Source organism: Arachis duranensis, chromosome 5 (genome assembly GCF_000817695.3).
Source record: "Arachis duranensis cultivar V14167 chromosome 5, aradu.V14167.gnm2.J7QH, whole genome shotgun sequence".
NCBI classification, from domain to species: domain Eukaryota; kingdom Viridiplantae; phylum Streptophyta; class Magnoliopsida; order Fabales; family Fabaceae; genus Arachis; species Arachis duranensis.
In genome coordinates, this window is record NC_029776.3 from 48,458,164 (window position 1) to 48,469,373 (window position 11,210).

Below are 11,210 nucleotides of genomic sequence, written 5' to 3' on the forward strand. Positions count from 1 at the left end.
AGTGATGGTATTTCAGATGACGAGCTTTTGTTTTTTGCTAGGAGATTTAGAAGGATGTTGAAGAGCAAAGGCAAATACAAGGGCTCAAGTTCAAAGGAGCACAAGATAGACTTGAGCAAGGTGACATGTCATCATTGCAAGGAGGCTGGACATTTCAAGTCAAACTGTCCAAAGCTCAAAAAGGAGGACAAAGGAAAGAAGGAAAGGAAGAGAGTACTCATGGCAGCTTGGGAGGATCTTGAGAATGACTCAAATGAAGAAGAAGAATCTGAAGGAGATGACAAGGACTGTTTCATGGCTGGAAACAACAATCTCGATAAGGTAAACTATTATGATTTGACCATTGAGGACTTGCATGCTATTATTGATGATCTTACCTCAAACACCTCAAAACTGCTTGATAAATACAATGAATGCAGATCTGAAAGAGATGTGTTAAGAGCTGAAAATGAGTATTTAAAAGAAAAAGTGAAGGAAACTGAATGTGCTTTAGACATCATTGAAGAAAACAGATTTCTAAAATCTGAACTTGAAAAATTAAAAGGAAAGCACACTATGGATCCCTCACATGAGTTAATTGCTGAAAATGAAAGACTAAATGACAAGATTAAAAGGCTGAATGGTGACTTGGCAAAATTTGCACAAGGTTCTAGTAACTTGGACAAATTATTTGCAAGTCAAAAATCATTGTTTGAAAAATCTGGTTTAAGCTACATAGCCAAGGAAGATGCTGTTTCCAACACTTCCTCTATAAAATTTGTGGCCTCTTCATCAAATTCTAAATCCATACCAAATAAATCAGGTATAGGATATGTTTCCACTTGTGAAGAAAAATCTGATGAAGAATACACAAATAAAACTGAAATTTCACCAAGAACTGGCCCGAGTTCAAACCGACCAGGTTTGGGCTATGTTTCGAAAAATGAGGTTGTTTTCAAGAAACCACCATTTTACAACAAAACCTCATATTCGAAAGGCAATAATGTTCAAAAAAATTCTGGTGAAAATACTTTTGCAAAGAGGAATAACTTTAATAAAAATCAGTTTGTTAAAAGAAATGCATCTCCTCCAAAAACCAGAAAATTTCAAAGCTTTAATCATTTCAAGCAATATAACTCACATCAGTTTCAGCAACGCACACAAGAAAACCATTGTGTTAATTGCAAGAAATTTGGTCACTCATATGTACAATGCTTCATTGAGAAGAGAGTTGTAGGAAACAAAGTCTACAATGTTGTTTGTGATTTCAATGCACTTGGGCAACCAAGATGGATTAACTTCAAAGGATCCAAATTAATTTGGATACCTAAGGCTACTTGAAACTCATCATGCAGATTTGCCTAGCATCCAAGAACAAAAAGGACATGTGGTACATGGATAGTGGATGTTCAAGGCACATGACTGGAAGGTCAACCTACTTCATCAAACTAAACAAGTATGATGGAGGTTTTGTGACCTTTGGAGATGATGGTAAAGGTAAAATCATTGCTGTTGGAAAAGTAGGTAATGAGCAATCTACTTTCATTGATGATGTGCTTCTAGTTTGTGGTTTAAAGCACAATCTCACAAGAGATTGGGCCATGCAAGTATGTTTCAAATAAACAAACTTGTAAAGAAAGAGTTAGTAAGAGGTCTTCCTTTGATTAAGTTTGACAAAGACATCACTTGTGATGCTTGCTAAATGGGAAAACAAACAAAAAGTTCTTTTAAACCAAAGGAAGACATCTCTACTAAAAGACCACTTGAGTTGCTACACATTGATCTATTTGGTCCAACTAGAACTCAAAGCCTAGGTGGTAAACATTATGGTTTAGTAATTGTGGATGACTACACTAGGTTTGGTTGGGTTTTATTTCTTGCACACAAAAATGAAGCCTTTTCGGCCTTTGAACCTTTTTGCAAGAAAATTCAAAATGAAAAGGATTTGAAAATCTCTTCCATAAGAAGCGATCATGGAACTGAATTTGAAAACAATTTGTTTGAATCATTTTGTGAGGAATTTGGAATATCTCACAACTTCTCTTGTCCAAGAACACCACAACAAAATGGTGTTGTGGAAAGAAGAAACAGAAGCATACAAGAGATGATAAGAGCCATGCTTTGTGAGAGTAATGTTCCAAAATTCCTTTGGGCTGAAGCGGTTAACACAGCTTGCCACATTTTGAATAGAACAATCATAAGGAAATTTTTGAAGAAAACCCCTTATGAACTTTGGAAAGGCTACCCACCAAACTTAGATTACTTGCACATTTTTGGATGCAAATGTTTTGTTTTAAATAACAAAGAAAATTTGGGAAAATTTGATCCAAAGGCTTATGAGTGCTTGTTTGTAGGATATTCCACAACTAGTAAAGCATATAGGGTTTATCATCAAGATGCTAGAATTATTGAAGAGTCCATACATGTTACATTTTTGTGATACTAACTTGGTGCAAAGCATTTTAGAAGATGGTGATGCAGGAATTCAAGCTCAAAAGGATGATGAATCTGCTCAGAATCATGAAAAAGAAAATTCTGGACAAGCTGAACCAGAAACAGCAAATGCTAAAAATTCAAGAGACAATTCCATTTCGTCTCATGAATCTGAAGGGAATTCTGCAAACAGCATCATACAGAATCCATTGGTGACCGAATCTGCCTCCAAGTCCACTAGACCTCGTGAATGGAGATTCTTGAAGAATTATCCTGAAGAATTTGTAATTGGGGATGTCTCTCATGGAGTGCAAACTAGGTCTTCCACTAGAAAGGCAAATGAAGGTTCAAACATTGCCCTTCTTTCACAAATGGAGCCTCAAAACGTCAAGGAAGCCCTTAGTGACCCATCTTGGATTAAGGCTATGGAGGATGAGCTTCTTGAGTTTGAAAAGAACCAAGTGTGGACGTTGGTTCCAAGGCCATGTGGAAAGAAAGTGACCGGCACCAAGTGGATATTCCGGAACAAGTTAGGAGAAGATGGTAGCATTGCAAGAAACAAAGCAAGACTAGTGGCACAAGGATATGACCAAGAAGAAGGAATCGACTTTGATGAATCTTTTGCCCCTGTTGCCCGAATGGAAGCCATAAGACTTCTCTTAGCTTATGCTGCATTTTGTGGTTTTAAATTATATCAAATGGATGTGAAATGTGTATTTTTAAATTGTGTGATAGATAGAGAAGTGTATATGGAGTAGCCACCTAGTTTTGAAAATAAAGAGCATTCTAACCATGTTTTCAAATTATCAAAAGCTCTCTATAGTTTAAGACAAGCTCCTGGAGTTTGGTATGAGAGACTTAGCTCTTTTCTTTTGAAAAATGGTTTTCAAAGAGGCACCACTGATACAACTCTATTCATCAAGAATTCCAATGATTCCTTTATACTAGTCCAAATATATGTTGATGACATTATTTTTGGATCAGCAAATGAATCCCTTTGCATTGAATTTGGAAAGCTCATGACAAGTGAATTTGACATGAGTATGATGGGTGAACTTAATTTTTTTCTTGGGCTACAAATTAAACAAACTGAAAAGTGTATTTCATTCATCAAGAAAAGTATGCCAATGAACTAGTTAAGAAATTTGGTATGGAAAATGCCAAACCCATGGGAACTCCCATGCACCCTAATTCAAAATTAGATAAGGGAGAAACTGAGAGAGATGTAGATGAGACTAGGTATAGAGGAATGATTAGTTCTCTTATGTGAGAAAGATGTTGATGAGACTAGGTATAGAGGGATGATCGGTTCTCTTATGTACTTAACCTCCTCTAGACCCGACATTGTGCAAAGTGTTGGATTATGTTCTAGGTTCCAATCCAAACCTAAGGAGTCACATCTTTCTGCGGTTAAAAGGATCATTAGATATGTTCATGGCACATCCAACTTTGGTCTTTGGTATCCTAAGACTAATGATTTTTCTGCAGTTGGTTATTGTGATGCAGATTTGCTGGCGATAGAGTTGATAGAAGGAGCACTTCTGGTTTATATTGCTTCCTTGGAAAGTCCTTAAATGTTTGGTCAAGTAAGAAGCAACCAACAGTGGCCCTATCCACTGCGGAGGCTGAGTATATAGCTGCTTCTTCTTGTTGTTCTCAGCTTTTATGGTTAAAAACACAGCTTGCTAATTACAAATTAAATGCTGAAAATATTCCCTTAATGTGTGATAATATGAGTGCCATCAATATTTCTAAAAATCCAGTTTTGCACTCTAGGACCAAGCATATTGAAGTGAAATTTCATTCTATAAGAGAACATGTCCAAAAGGGGGATATTTGCATTCAATTTGTTAAATCGGAAGAACAATTAGCAGATATTTTCACAAAACCATTGGCTGAGGATAGATTTTGCATGCTTAGGACTTGTCTAGGAATTTTGAGTTATAATTCCTTGTTTGAAAAACACTGATGTATTTGCTGGAGCTTTTTGTCTCATAAACAGGCATGAGACAATTCTGGGCAAGTGATGAACGTTTCCATCTAGTCAGTGTGATCTGGGCTTGTTTCAAATAAATCTCAATCTGGGCCAACCTCATTATTCAGATCAAGAGTGGTCCAAGTGTGTTTCATTGATTTCATACCACCTCAAGGCCCAAATCTGAATGTTACAATCCTGTTTGTTTTCTTTTGTGTTTCATGAAAGGCTTTCACAAAATGTTTTGTGGCCCAAAAGGTTTTCAAGTAAATTTAAATTTGACCGAAAAGGGTTTTAGGTTAATTTTGTTGTTTTCAATTTTTTTGATCTTTAAAATCAAATAAAATCTTTCTTTTATAAGGTCATGTCTTGTCAAGTCTTTTCAAATGGTGATGCAGTTGCATGGTTTTGGAAACTTGGTTTTGGGTACGGTTACCAACACTCCCTCTCTTCCCTCCATAACTTCCCTTCAACCCTTCGGTTTCTTCCCTCTCACACCACTATGAGGAAGAAAGTCATTGCAAAAAGGGCTCCTCGTGAAAAGATATACAAACTACCCACAAAGCCTTCCACTCGCTCTCAAGACCGAACCTTTACCCCTTCTCCTTCTCCTCCAACCTCTCCTCCTCGGTGTGACCCCATGGCTCGAACCAAGACCACTCCAAGGTTCCCTGCCTCTGCCAAACCAACTCCACCACCAAAGGCAACGCCTTCCAAACCTGCCTCCTCAAGACCTGGCTCTTCAAAGCCGCCCTCATCTAAAGGGAAGCGTCCGGCAACGGAGGAACCTGTTCCTGAGCCACAACAACCCAGGGCAAGGTCAGTTCCTGTGCGTTCACAGAGAGGTAACACTCGAGTTCCACTCAAAAATGTTAAAGAACCAGAAATTGGACCTTTTGATCACAAAGCCCATTTTATGACCTCTCATTCAAACTATAACCCCTATAGATTCAAATCTGCCATGAATAATGACTTTTATGAGGGAGTCATCCAGTATCGTACCCTGTGCTCTTCATTTCTCGCTGATCTGCCATCTTTGAAAAGAAAAGATTTTCTTTTTGTTGACAACTTAATTTTTCTGGACTGGAATCACCTTTTTGACATCAAAAAACCTGTTTATCCATTGTTAGTTAAAGAGTTTTATGCAAACATGACATATCATGAAGGCACCGCTCATTCATATGTCAAGGGCCGAGATATCATTTTAAACAATGAGACCATCAGTGAAGCTTTGAAGTATACTGATGTTGGGCCTTGTGCATATACGTCGGTTAAGTGGGATGAAGGAGTTGGTGTTTCATACAATGATGCCTTGGCTAGTATTTGTGAACATGTTTCCTTAATAGATGGCATTACACCCACACACAAAGCCCTAGGATATGAACGTGCTCAGTTGCACCGAATGGTCAACCACATTATACTTCCTCAAAGTGGTTCATATCAAAAGGTTTCATACACTGACACTCTTGTTTTATATGCCATTCTCACCAAAACTGAAATTTCATTTGCATATTTGATGGTTAGATACATGTTTGATTCTGTTAGAAGTGAAAAGGACAAAGCTCTACCTTATGGCATGTTTCTAACTTGTATTTTTGAGTATTTTGGTGTTGATTTGACCAATGAGAAATATGAGAACAGACATTCATACCTAAAAGGGGGTGGTTCAGTGAAACAGAACAAAGGACCCACTCGGTCTGAACGAGTCGTCCTAGATGATGAAGATGAAGACTTTGTCCCTGAGGATTCTACTGCTCCTTCCACTGAGGGTACTTCCATTTCCACTGGGAAGAAATCCACTCTGCTAAATGTGGTCAGGGATGTTGCTCAAGAGTTTGTCTCCCAATCGAATCACTTGATTGAATTAAGCAAAGAGAAAAGGAAGCTGGCTAGCAAGCATGAAAACTTCCTGAAGAAATCAAGGGATAGGGTGGTTGTACTGATGACCTTCATTGATAATCTTCAAAATGATGAAGATGTTGCCACTGATGTTGAAGAAGATGCTGTTTCGGAGGGGAATGGTTCTGATGCCTAGGATTTGTCTCATAAAAACTGCTGCTGCTCTCTTTTTGTCTCATGATTTCTGCTTCTTTTGCTACTTTTAAACTGTTTCTTTTTTTTGGATGACTGTAATAACTCTTAATTTTGGTGCACTTTAGACAGCTTAATTAGTACTTTGGTCTGTGGTCTAACTCTTCTCTGCAGGATACAAGACTTTGTTTTTTTAATCCGCCCTTGATGACAAAAGGGGGAGTAAGGATAAGGATAGTATTTGGTATTTTTTAATGTTGATGCAGCTACTAGTAGTTCATTCGAATTTTTGTCTAATTGCTGCACTAAAAGTTGATCTCACATGATGAATCTTTTTGCTGCTAACAGTTAACTAATGTTGGGCTGATCATGTGATGTTGCTCATTTGATATTCCTTGTACAAGATAAATTGTACATAACTCTTTATCGTGCTTTCTTTAAGAACAATGTGAAACAGGGATAAAGAGGAAAGCATAGATTCAGGGGGAGCTACTGTTGAAAAGGATAGGGGGAGCACCATAAAATCAAAGGGAGTTTTCTAAACCTAAATCAAACTTATTTCCTTTTATACTCATTCTCACTTAAAAACTGCTGTCTTCAAACTTAAAACAGAGCGTTTATGAAAGCTTCTGTTGAGTTAAGAAATTAACTAAATTAATTAATGATGACAAACATTATTTTTGAGCAAAATAAATAATTAGTGTTGATTAATTATATCAACTTATTAACTAATTGTTTATTGTTGCAGGCCAAATGTTAATAGCCCAAATGGAATAAAAGGCATTCAGCTAAGAATATTGGGCTGAAAGCAAAATAAAGAGCCCAAGCAAAAGCAAAGGAAGAAACCAAAGAAATTAAATCGGGCCATGCATATTAATACCCGATCCAAGCCCGAACTGGTTTCAGAATTGAAATTCCTTCTCTCTTGCTTAACTAAAAGCAACGTTCTTTTTCCTTCTAATCAAGTCACATCAAGATTTCAGAAAAAAGCAAGAAAGAGAAAGAGAAGAAAAGCTTCTTCCATAAGCCATTAACCAAAGAAGCAAGAGAGAGAGAGTTGAAGCACAGAAGCACAGAAGCTAAAACAAAAATCCCAAGCTAAATCAAGCTTAAGAAAGGTAAATCATATCATCTTGCATGCATCAGATCTTCATCCTTTCTTTCCTACTCTCTGCTCTATCCGAAAATGGCCTTCAAGGGAAATCTATTCTCTGCTCTATTCTGCTGTGTATCTACGGTCTTAATCAAGACTTGGGGACCAAGTTGGTATTCAAGGGTTCAGATTTGGTTGACCATTGGAAAACAAGTTCGGTTACTTCTTCATGGCTTTCGGTCAAGTTGGAAAAGTCAGAAGGAAAAGTTCTACTTTGATGATTCAGAAGAAAAAGTGAGCTTGTGGGTTGGTGAAGCTCAAGACTCAAGATGTTGACCTTGGAAGAAGAACCAAGGAACATGCAAGGAGATAAAAAGAAGCTGGTTGTCATTAAATTTTGCTTACCAAAATACCTTTTAGTAAATTTTTTTTGATTAAATTGTATTTTTATTAAAATACTTTTAAAAAAAATAATAATTAAATTATTTTTTTCTAACATACCTACCTTCAATAATTTTTTAATTATTAAATTGTGATTTTACCAAAATTTTTTTAACAGTTATTTTTATATTTACTATTAATTTTTTGATATCAATATATATTATTTTCATATTAAATAAAAAATCTTACTAAAAAATAAAATTTTTGTTAATATGTTTTTTTTAAATAATTTATTTTTTCTTAAAAAATGGTTAAAGTTAACATTCGTTAACACAAAAAATTTAAAATGAATTAAAAATGGGATTTTTTAAAATTTAAAAGGGAGGGAAGTGTACATTTATAAAATAGAGGGGAGAAAAGTGTCATTTTAGCATTTCACAGGGGAGGAAAGTGGAATTTTCTCTAGATTTTTCTATTATTATTAATGAAGAGGAGCCATTGGAAACACGGGCGCAACTGAGGGATATGAGACTTTTTTTCTAAGTTATAATATCTTCTTCTGCATTAGGAATCAACAATTTTCTCTAATTTTTAGTTATCGAAAGAGGAAGAGTAGAAGTAAAAGAGTTTCTAATCTCAATTTTAATTTAAATATATTAATTAAATATCTACCTAATTACTAAATAGCTATATTACACACTGCACAGTATTAGCATAAAAAAAAAACCGTAATATCGTACAGTTCTACTAACAAACACACTCTTCTATTCAAAAAATGATAGATAATTAGATATAACTAAGGGAACATAAAATTTATGTGTACATTTAACTCACTAAATAATTCGTGTGTAATTTTATCACTATAATTTTTAATACGTAGAATTGTTTATTTTTCCTAATTATTATTTAAGCGAAGAGAATTTCGATGAAAAGTCAACTTCAAGGGAATGGACAACACAGAAAGATCGAGATGCCCCATCACTAAGATATTATAATTCCGTGATGTTTTTCTCTGACCAAATTTTAATTCTTTTTTGAATTTTTCCTTCGTCCGTTTCCTATGTTTTTTTCCTCTGAGGATTAGTTACTGTGAGTGAGGAGTGAATAGAAGAGCTATCTAGAGAATCTGTCCAAGAAGAAAATTTCAAAGAGAAAATAAATGAGAAATAGAATCCAAGTTGATTTTGAAGTAGCTCTACAATAAGGCCAAACAAGCTGCATGTGCACTTGCAACCTTGGCGCCGTTAATGGATAATCATAAATCGCTCTCAATCCTCAACATACTAATCTTTGATTCCGTAAGCGCAATGAATATTCATTGTTTTGAATTTGAATTTTTAAAAATATAAAATAACTAATATTAAGAGAGTACATTATTCTATGTGGAATTTTTAATTTTTCAGGGATTATATTCTAGTAAAAAAAATCTTGTGGTTGAAAAAATAAGTTTCTCTAAATAGGTAATAGTTTGTTGGTCACATGTATATATTTTGCCAACCTAGGTGAAAATTATGTATAATATATACAAGTATAAAATACAGTGAATTCAATACATAAAAAAGAAATTAGTATATTGATCAACAACCGGTGAAACGTGAATTATATGATAAAGATGTAAGTTTACAGATTTTTCTTTTTATAAGATGAAAGAGAAATTAAAAAATATAAGACCTATATTTTGAATAATAATAAAATAATAAAAATTAACTATAAAAAAAATTTATTTTCTCTCTTTATACCATATCAATCTATACAGTAGAGTATCTTTGGTCAAAATATTTTGTTCTTTCTCAAAAAGAGAAATCGCTTTCACCAAAGCAAATGGCACATTGCTTGATTTGACGTTATTAGGCATGCATTGCAAATTTGAAATAATATCATCCATATTATGCATTAATTTTTTGATTACCATGAAAAGGCCAACATGTGTTTTAATTACTTCGTCTTGAATTAATGTTGATGTTCTTTACTCTTAACCCTTTATTTGCTGTTTGTTCGATTGGAAATGCAAGTTGCTAAAGTTTAGTTTGATAAAATTTTTTAAAGAAGTGTTTGTAAGTATAAATATTTTGTTTTGCATTTAATAAATAAAAAAATTTATATGCTTGAACTTACAATTTTTAAAAGGTAAAAATACTTTTAAAAGTATTTAGAATTTTTTTAAATTAATTTGTATTTTATCAAAATTAAAAAGTCTAATATAATTTAATATATTAATTAATATCTAAATTTAATTCTTATATTAATGTCTATTATAATATTTTTAAATTTTAAAAATTATTTTACTAAATATATTTGTTATTGTTTGTATTTATTAAAAAAAATTTTTAATTTAATTTATCAAATATAAATACTATAATTTTTTAAAAAGTTAACTTTTAAAAATTATTTTTTATAAACTATTTTTAAACCCTAAAAATTTTATCGAATTAAGCCTAAGGGAGGAGCATTGAAGGAGTTGGATTATCATCACTAGCCAGACCACAAATGTGGGCACCAACCCCATGCTTGTTCCAGCGATTGCGCTTCCTCATATTTGGTGACTAACTTGAAAATCAATTGTGTGGTTACTTCCTTTTTTTTTTCCCCCTTTTTCTTTGTAAAACATATACCGTATGTATGGTGTTTTTCCTATCAGTTTAAATTTGTAAAATAAATAATTTTATGACATGTATTAAAATTTTTATTAATATTTTTGGCTATAATAATACTAAAAAATTGTAAGTTTTTCAAAATAAATTGTATTTTAATATTTAATAATTTTTGTAATAATATTAAAAATTTTACTTTAGTACTTTTTCAATGTATTTTATTTCAGTGCCTCTTCTATAATAAACGTTTTATAGGTTAGTCTATACATTTTTTTTTGTTAAAAGTGCTTCTTAAATAGGCGTTTTTCTATCAAGATACATCCTGTAACACCCTACCATACAGAGTCATATGCTTAAGTCATAATTTAGAGATGGCAAGGTATTACGACCTCTAAAATAAAAATTAGTACGTATAGTAGTATGAATGACTGATTATAACTAGGAGCCTTTGTAGAAAAAGGGGTAAACAAAAATCGCAACTCTAAAGCACAACACTCCGATCGATAACGTAACGAGCAAGGATAAACCAACGCGAGATTATATATATACAAAGGAGTGTCAAAAACAGGAATATCAAGACTCAAGATCCGGCTGCGAAGATAACTGGTCCGAGCATAGCAATATATACATATGATAAAAATAAGGAAAACCCCAAAGGAAACCCAAAGGGACACAAATACATAAAACTTATTCTCCAAAATCTCCCATAAGAGGAGTCATCACAGTT